Raw genomic sequence first — 10462 nt, 5'->3', positions numbered from 1 at the left:
TATTCTCTTTTATTTATTGATTTCTTTTAGACGGAGTCTCACTCTGTCACGCAGGCTGGAGTACAGTGGCACACTCACAGCCACCACAGCCTCAACCAGCTGGGCTCAGGCGATCCTTCCACCTCAGCCATCCAAGTAACTGGAACTACAGGCATGCACCACCATGACTGACTTATTTTTTTATTTATTGTAGAGACGAGGTCTCACCAAGTTGCCTGGGCTGGTGTCGAACCCCTGAGCTCAAGCAATACTTTTGCCTCAGGCTCCCAAAGTGCTGGGATTACCAGCTTGAGCCACCATGCCCCGGAAATGGTTAGCATTTTTATATGGTTATTTGCTGTCTATATGTCTTTATTGCTGTTATATTGCATGACGATATCATAGATTTTTATATATTGATATATTTTGAGGGTTTTTTTTACTATGTTCACAAACATTTACTTCTTCCTAATCAGTTGTGCCTTTTATCATTATGAATTGTCTCTCTTTATCTCTGGCAATAAACTTTGCCTTAAAGACTATCTATTTGATATTAATATAATCATTCCAGCCTTCTTTGCTTATTCTTTGCACAGTATATAATTTTGTTTGTTTGTTTGTTTTTGCTTTTTGTTTTTGAGTTGGAGTCTCACTCTGTCGCCCAGAATGGAGTGCAGTGGCCACTCCCGGCCACCGCAGCCTCGACCTGCTGGGCTCCGGCGATCCTTCCGCCTCAGCCTTCCAGGTAGCTGGAATTACAGGCATGTGCTACCACACCCGGCTGATTTTTTGATTTATTGTAGAGATGAGGTCTCGCTGCCCAGGCGGGTCTCGAACCCGCGGGCTCAGGCAATCCACTCTCAGCCTCCCAAAGGCGCGGGATTACAGGCTGAGCCACCGAGCCCGGCCCTTTTGTACATTATAAGTGAAGAAAAATGGGTGCCTTTACAAATTTTTTTTATTAGAAAACAGAAAGAAGTCAGAAGGAGCCACCAGAACTACCAGGTGAATGCTTAGTGGTTTCCCATAAAAACTTTTTCAAAATTGCCCTTGTTTGATGAAAGAATTGAGCAGGAACATTGTCTTGATGGAGAACTCTCTGGTGAAGCCTTCCTGGGTTTTTTTCTGTTAAAGCTTTGGCTAACTTTCTCAGAACACTCTTATAGCAAGCAGATGTTATTGTTCTTTGACCCTGAAGAAAGTCAACAAACAAAATGCCTTGAGTATCTGAAAGACCTGTTTCCATGATCTTTGCTCTTGACTGGTCCACTTTGGCTTTGACTGGAGCACTTCTACCTCCTGGTAGCCATTGCTTTGATTGTGCTTTGTCTTCAGGATGTTACTGGTAAAGCAGTGTTTCATCTCCTGTTACAATTCTTTGAAGAAACGCTTCAAGAACTTTATCCCACTTGTTTAAAATTTCCATCAAAAGCTCTGCTCTTGTCTGCAGCTGATCTGGGCACAATGGTTTTGATAGCCACCGAGCGGAAAGTTTGCTCAACTTTAATTTTTCAGTTAGAATTGTGTAAGCTGAACCAGTTGAGATGTGTTGGCTATTGTTTATGCTGTTAATTATCAGTCCTCTTCAATTAGGGTCCGAACAAAGTGAATTTTTCCCTTGCAAATTGATGTGGATAATTTGCCATTGGGGTCTTCATCTTCAATGATGTCTAAATCCTTTCTTAAAATGAGTTATCTGACTGGGCGTGGTGGCTCAAGCCTATATTCCCAGCACTTTGGGAGGCCGAGGCAAAAGGATTACCTGAGCCTGCGGGTTTGAGACCAGCCTGGGCAACATGGTGAGCCCTCGACTGTACAATAAATCAAAAAGTTAGCTGGGCCTGGTAGCATGTGCCTGTAGTTTCGACTGCTTGAAAGGCTGAGGTGGAAGAATTGCCTGACCCAGCAGGTCGAGGCTGTGGTGGCCAGGAGTGTGCCACTGCACTCCAGCCTGGGCAACAGAGTGAGACTCCAACTCAAAACAAAGCAAAACAAAACAAAAACGAGTTATCCATTGGTAAAATTCAGATTTCTTTGGAGTATTGTCTTCATAAACTTTTCACAAAGCATCAGTGATTTCACCATTCTTCCACCTAAACCTCACCATAAATTTGATATTTGTTCTTGCTTTAATTTTAGCAGAATTCATGTTACTCTGCTAGAGGTCCCTTTCAAACTAATGTCTTATCCTTCTTAGTGCCCCAAACTAGGTCCTCTTTAGACATTTTTTTTTTTTTTTTGAGTTGGAGTCTCACGGTCACCCAGACTGGAGTGCAGTGGCCGCTCCCAGCCACCGCAGCCTTGACCTGCTGGGCTCCGGCGACCCTTCCGCCTCAGCCTTCCAAGTAGCTGGAACTACAGGCGCCGCTACCATGTCTGGCTAATTTTTTTGATTTATTGTAGAGATGAGGTCTCGCCTGCCCAGGTGGGTCTCGAACCCGTGGGCTCAGGCAATCCACTCACCTCAGCCTCCCAAAGGCGCAGGATTACAGGCTGAGCCACTGAGCCCGGCCTCTTTAGACATTTTATAACAAGTTAGCATTAGGTTTTTTTTGGTGAAAAAAATTGAAATTCATGCGTAGTTTTTTCATAATACACATTTTACATGAATTTTTGAAGACCCCTCATAATTGCATGCTTTTTTTGTTCAATCTGACAATTTCTTTATTTTAATTGGGGTATGTGGGTTCCAATTAACATTATTATTTTTTTGAGTCAGAGTCTCACTCCAACCACCAGTCTGGAGTGCAGTGGCATGCTCAAGGTCACTGCAGCCTCAGCACGCTGGGCTCCAACAATCCTTCCATCTCTGCCTTCTAAGTAGCTGAACTATGGATGCATGCCACCACGCTCAGCTACCCAATTAACATTTAGTACAAGTGCTGATACAATTGGATTTAGCAAACCAGTTTATTACTTGTTTTCTGTTTTTCCCCCGCTTTTTTTTCCTTCTTTTCCCTGCTTCCTACCTAATTTTAGGTTACAGTATTTCAATATTTCTTAGTATTACACTTAAATGTACCTATTGATTTGTAAGATATAGGGATTACTATATATGTGTGTGTATATGTGTATATACGTATATGTATATATATACTTAAAGTATATTATTCTTCACACTTAAAATTTATATTATAGGCTGGGTGTGGTGGCTCAAACCTGTAATCTCAGTACTTTGGGAAGTCGAGGTAAGAGAACTGCCTAAGCTCAGGGGTTTGAGACTAACCTGGACAACTTGGTGAGACCTCATCTCTACAATAAATCCAAAAATAAGCTGGACGTGGTAGTGCACACCTGTAGTTCTAGCTACTTCGAAGGTTGAGGTGGAAGGATCGACAGAGCCCAGCAGGTCGAGGCTGCAGTGGCCATGAGCATGCCACTGTACTCCAGCCTGGGCAACAGAGTGAGAATCCAACTCAAAAAAAAATTATATTATACTAACTACTTCATGTGTAATATAAAAATCTTTCAACAATATAGATTGTTTTCCTTCCTCCTGCCATCCTTTATGTTGTAGATATCGTATGTATTATACCTATATACATTGAAAACAACACACGACAATATGATTTTTACTTTAAGAAGTTAAATAGGCCAGGCTCTGTGACTCAGACTGTCATCCCAGCACTTTGGGAGGCTGAGGCGAGTGGATTGCCCGAACCCACGGGTTTGAGACCAGTCCAGGAAACTTGGCGAGACCTCATCTCTACAACTGAAAGAAAAAATTAGCTGGGCATGGCAGTGCGCACCTGTAGTTCTGGCTCCTTGAAAGACTGAGGCGGAAGGATTGCTGGAGCCCAACAGGTTGACGCTGGGGTGGCCGTGTCTGTGCCACTGCACTCTAGTCTGGGTGACAGAGTAAGACTCCTATTCAAAAACCAAACAAAAGTTAATTAAATTTTAAAACATCCAAGAGGAAAAATGTTTATATTTATTCATATATTTATCATTTCAGATATTTGATATTTATCCTGAAATCCCAGTTTCCCCTCCAACATCATTTGCTTTCAGCCTGGAAGACAATTTCCCATAACATGTTTTATAATAAAGTGGTATTGGCAACAAATCATTTTAGTTTTCCTTTATATGAAAGTCTTTATCTTGTTTTAAATCCTGAGGCATATTTAGTCTGGCTACAGAATTCTGGGTGGATAATTTTTTGCCTTTCATTACTTTAAAGATGTTGTTCCATGTCATCAGGCCTCCACAGTTTCTGATGATAAATCTGCAGTCATTCAAATCATTGCTACTCTGTAGGAATGTGCCAATTTTTTTAATGACTACTTTTAAGATCTAAAAAAATCATTAGTCATTCAGCAGTTTGACTGTAATGTGTCTAGGCATAGGTTTCTTTGAATTTATCCTCCTTAGAATTTTATGAGCTTCTTGAATCTATTCATTTATGTCTTTTACCAAATTCAAAAAGTTTTTGATCATTATTCCTTCACTTTTTTTTCCATTCCAATTTCTCTTTCTCATATTTCTTGGAAATACTTCATAATTACATTAGACCTTGCTCATAAGTTCCTGAGGTTCTATCTTTTAAATATTTTTCTCTCTCTGTCCTTCAGTTAGAAAATTTCTATTGATTTAGTTTAAAGTTCACTAATTTGTTTTCTGCCATCTATTCTGCTATTGAACCCATCCAGTGAAATTTTTGTTTCTGTTATTGTGTGTTATAATTTTAAAACTTGCCATTTTTATGTAATTTTTTTTCTGATGAGATTTTGTTCATTTCATTCATTTCAAATATGTTCATCTTTACCTCAGTGTAAGTTATAATAGCTACTTTAAAGTCCTAGTCTGAAAACTAACATACTGATAATTTCAGGATTAACATCTGTTGATTGTTTTTATCCTAAGAATAGAACATATTTTTCTGATTATTCTATTTTTTTTTTTTTTTGAGTTGGATTCTCACTCTGTCACCCAGACTGGAGTGCAGTGGCCGCTCTCAGCCATCGCAGCCTTGACCTGCTGGGCTCCGGCGATCCTTCCGCCCCAGTCTTCCAAGTAGCTGGAACTACAGGCACGTGCTACCAACCCGGCTAATTTTTTGAATTGTTGTAGAGATGAGGTCTTGCCAAGTTGCCCAGGTGGGTCTCGAACCCACCGGCTCAGGCACTCCACTCACCTCAGCCTCCCAAAGCGCTGGATTACAGGCTGAGCCACTGAGCCTGGCTTTCTGATTATTCTTATGACAATCAATTTTGGATTGAATTCTGAACACTGTTACTCTCATGATGTATAGATTTGGGGTTCTGTTTAGAAATAACTTACCAAATTCTGTTATTAAAAATTGTTGAGGCTGGATGTAGTAGTTCATGCTTGTAATTCCAGCTTTTTGGGAAGCAAAGATGGGAGGATTGCTTGATCCCAGGAGTTTGAGACCGACCTGGGCAACATAGCAAGACCTCATCACTTCCCAAAAAAAACAAAAACCAGGAGTGGTAGCACATGCCTGAGGTCCCAGTTACTCGGAAAGCAGAGGCAGATGAATCAAAACAGGAGGTACAGGCTGCAGGTGAACTGTGATCATGCCAGCCTGGGCAACAGAGTGAGACCCTGACTAAAAAAACCAAACAAGCACACAAACGAAAACTGTTGACATGTTTACTAGGACTGAATAAAATCCATAGATTAATTTGGGGAGAATTGCCATGATCATAATATTTGGTTTTCAAATCCATTAACATGGCTTATCTTTCCATATATTTAAGTTTCTTTCATTTCTCTCAGCTATGTTTTATAAATAATAATGCATAGATTTTGAGGACATTTTATTATATATATTCCATGCATTTCATATTTGTTGATACTATTGTAAATGGTATTTCTAAAAAATTTATTTTTCATTTGTTCTTGCTAGTCTATAAATATTTTGTTGACTTTTATATATTGACCTTGTATCATACAACACTGCTAAATTATTATTCTAATACATTCTTATATTGTAGATTCTTTAATATTTTCTGCATACATGAATACATGCTCATGTCACCTGTGCATTAAGGCAGTTTTATCTTTCTAATTTGTATGCCTTATTTTTTCTTGTCTTATTGCACTAGCCAAGTGATCCAATATATTATAGAATAATAATAACTGAGAGTGCACAGCTTTGTCTGATCTTAGAAGAAAGACACTAAGTTTTTCAGAAAAATATAATATCTGTAGAATTTTTATAAAAATTATTTACTAATTTAAAGAAGTTTCCTCTTATTTCTGATTTACCAGGAGGTTTTGGGTTTTTTTAATAAGATAGGTGTTGAATTTTTTCAAATAAATTTCCTGCAGTTTTTCTGGGATGTGTTCCTTCTTCTCTTTTCTGAATGAATTTGTCTAGAATTGTATTATTTCTATTTAGTTTGATAGAATTTACCAGTGAAGCCACCCGGACCAGAGATTTTGTGGAAAAATTATAAATTACTTATTCAATATCTTAACAAATATAGTGCTGCTTAGAATGTCTATTTATTCTTGAGTCAGATTTGATTACATTTTTCACAAAATTTGTTCATTTTACTTGTCAAATGGTCATAGAGTTGCTCATAATATTCCTTCTGATTCTTTTAGTATCTGTGGGTTCTGTAGTGACTCTCCTTTATTCCTAATAATTCTGATATTCCTAATATTGGAAATCTTTTTTTTTTTTTGAGTTGGAGTCTCACGGTGTTGCCCACCCTGGAGGGCAGTAGCACACTCATGGCCACCACAGCCTTGACCCGCTGGGCTCTGGGGATCCTTCTGCCTCAGCCTTCCAAATAACTGGAACTGCAGGCATGCACCACTATGACCAGCTAATTTTTGATGTATTGTAGAGACAAGGTCTCACCAAGTTGCCCAGGCTGGTCTCAAACCATGGGCTCAGGCAATCTACTTGCCTCAGTCTCCCAAAGTGCTAGGATTACAGGCTGAGCCACCGAGCCCGGCCAATATTAGTAATCTTAATTTCTATTGTGATTTCTCTTTTTTTTCTTTCTCAGATAGATAGTGATTTACAACTTTTTTTTCTTTTTGAGTCAGTCTCACTCTATTGCCCAAGCTGGAGTATAGTGGCATGATCACAGCTTACTGCAGCCTCAAACTCCTGGGCTTAAACTGTCCTTCTGCCTCAGTGTTCCAAGTAGCTAGGACACCACACCTCGCTAATTTTGGTTGTTGGTTTTTTTTTTGTAGAGAGGAGGACTTGCTATGTTTCTCAGGCTGGTCTTGAACTTCTGGACTCAAGCAATCCTCCTGCCTCAGCCTCCAAAAATGCTGGGATTACAGGCATGAGCCACCACTTTTGGTCTTGGGTTACACATTTTATTGATCTTTTCAAATATTTGTTTCACTAATATTTTTACTGTTTGACCATTTTTAATGTAATTGAGATCTGCTCTTTACTATTTCCTTTCTGCTGATTTATTTTTAAATTAATTGATTCTTTTTTTCTAGTTTCTTAGTGTAAAAGCTTAAATAATTAATTTTAGGGCTTTTCTTCTTTTCTAGCATGAGCTTTTAAAATTATTTTTCTCTAAGCACTTTAACTGCATCACATAAATTTTGTTTGTTGTAGTTACATTTTTATTCAGTTCAAATATTTTTTTCTCTTACGATTTATTTTTGACCATGTATTATTTCTTTGTGTGTTATTTAATTTTCAGATAATCTGGAGTTTTCTATATTTCTATTATTCCTTTCCAATTTAATGGAATTGTTATTAGAGAACAAACTATGTATGTTTACAATTTGTTTAAATGCCTAAAGGCTTACTTTTTGTCTCAGGATGTCGTCTATTTTGGTTAGTGTTTCATGTACACTGGAAAAGAATGTGTATGCTGCCTTTGATAGAGTGTTCTCTAAATATCAATTAGGCCAGTATGTTGATAGTGGCAATCACCTCTTTAGTATTTCTATAAATTTTCTCTCTACTTAAAATCTGTCAATTACTGAAACATGAGTCTTAAAGTCTTCAGTTTTCACGTGCTTTTATTTATTTCTGCTTTTATATCTGTCAGTTTTGGCTTCATGTCGTTTAAGCTTGGTATTAGGTACATACATGTTTGTGATTTGCATGTATTTTTCATAACATGCTTCCTTTATCATTTTGAAATATCCTTCCCTATCTTTGGCTATATTCTTTGTCCTGTGATCTACTTATTCTGATATTAGTATAGTTACTCCAGTTTCTTATGATTAGTGTTTACATGGTATACTTTTTTACTTTTAACTTATGTCTTTATAGTTAAAGTATGTTCTTGTATAGACAGCATAATTATACATTACCTTATATTCAGTCTTATAGTTTCTGCCTTTTAATTGGAGTGTTTAGACCATTTACCTTTAATGTGATCAGCACAATGAATAGATTTAATTCCACAGTTGGATAATCTTTTGTCTTCATCTCATCTATTATTTTCCTTTTTTTCTTTTCCTGCCTTCTTTTGTATTTTCACAACTCCATTTTATCTCCACAATTAACTTATTAGCTACACCTCTTTATTTTGTTTTTTAAGAGGTTGCTCTCTGAAGTACTCTTCATCTTTAAGTTTTCAGTCTCCGTCCAAAGAATATTCTACCTCTTCGCCTTTCATGTGAGAATGTAAAGCTGTATCCTTCCATTCACCCTCTATCTTTTTAATTATCTTTATATACCTAACTTTTGCCTATATTAGATACTTCGTAACACGCTATTATTATTTTTCCATAGCTAGTTAGTTATCATTTAAAAACATTAGAACATGAGAATATCTTTTATATTTACTGATTTATTTATTTGTTTATTTGATTCAGAGTCTCACTCCACTGCCCAGCCTGGAGTGCAATTGCACACTCATGGCCACCACAGCCTCTACCTGCTGGGTTAGGTGAACCTTCCACTTCAGGCTTCCAAGTAGCTGGAACTGCAGGTGTGTGCCACCATGCCTGGATAATTTTTTTTTTTTTTTTATTGTAGAGTTGCCAAGTTGCCCGGGCTAGTCTCAAACCCGTGGGCTCAGGCAATCCTCTTGCCTTCACCTCCCAAAGTGCTGGGATTACAGGTGTGAGCCACTGCACTCAGCATATTTACTGATTTATTTATAATTTTTTTTAGCACTATCCCTGTCAGAGCACATATTTGTAATTTTATCATTCTTCATTTCTTTGTAGAGTTATGAATTTCCTTCAATATTGATGTTTTTTGCTGGGTGTAGAGTTCAACATTGTTAACCATTCATCTATCCCCTTTTGTGTTGGCTGTCTTTTTTTCCTCCAAATTTCGTGTTCATTTAAAGTAAAACTTATTATCTTTTTTGTTGCTTGTAAAAATTATACAAGACCTTAATGCCAATACTTTATGTGCTTTGCAAATATTTTATTCCAGTTTGTGACTTGTCCATATATTTTCTTAACGATGTCTTTTGATCAACAGTCATTTTTGATTTTGTCAGTTTTTTCTTTTATTGTTATTGCTTCCTGTGACCTATCTAAGAAAGTTTTGCCTACCACTAAGACCCAAAGAAATTGGCATTTGTTTTTCTCTAAACACATTATGGATTTAATTTTTATGTATAGATGGCGGATCCCTGTTGAGTTCATTTTCTTGTAATGTGTGAGATAAGTCTCTATTGAGTTTTAGTTTTCCCTTTTTATTTCTAGAAATTTTATTTGGTACTTTTCAAATCTGCAGTGTCACTTATTAAAACTTTCTACTCTATATAGATATCATAAAGCTTATTTTATTTCTTTAAACATAAAGAATATTGTTCTATATTTTGTGTCTGAAAATTCTAATATCTGAAGTCTTTGTGCATCTGTTTCTGTTGTTTGTTGTTTCTGTTGGGTCTCGGTCACAGAGTTTCATTTCCTTATCTGCCTCTTTATTACTTATTGTATGGGGGACATGATATTTGCAGAATTTTTGTGGAAATAATCCAAGACCTGTAATGAAGGTTAACATCTTCCAGAGAGGATTTACATTTGCTTCTGTCAGACACTTGGGGGCACTGCCCGACTAAAACTATATTAACCAATTTGAATACGTTGAACTAGGGCTTTAATTCTCCTTCACAGTTTTATTTTAGTTTCCGGTTGAACTTTACCCACTGGGGTGCTAGCCCTTGTAGGGAGAGCTCCCATCTTGGATGAATTATGAGTTTTGGCTTCCAATACTCCTCATCCCATGAGTTGTCAGAACTAGGGTTCTACCTTTCAAGAATTAGAAAATGCTCTCAGAGTAAAGACGCTCTTGAATGAATGGAATTACTCAGGTCCTTAATTTCTTTTGGTTTGGCCCTAATTTTTTTCTTTTCTGTCTCATTATTTTGTTTAGGAAAATATTTTTAAATAAATTGTATCTATGTTGTTTAGTTTATTTCCATCAGAAGTTGATCCGAATATCCCAATTTGCCATTGCTATCTAAGTTTGGGTATCCCCTTCAAATGACTAACCATTTGCCTATCAACACTTGGTAAAAATGTATCTTTTCCACACAGATTTCAAACGTCACCTTTATGTTTT

Source organism: Carlito syrichta, unplaced genomic scaffold (assembly GCF_000164805.1).
Source record: "Carlito syrichta isolate Samal-C Ts95f unplaced genomic scaffold, Tarsius_syrichta-2.0.1 Scaffold314849, whole genome shotgun sequence".
Taxonomy (NCBI): Eukaryota; Metazoa; Chordata; class Mammalia; order Primates; family Tarsiidae; genus Carlito; species Carlito syrichta.
The sequence above is the reverse complement of the archived record's forward strand: the minus strand, read 5'-3'. Positions refer to the sequence as shown.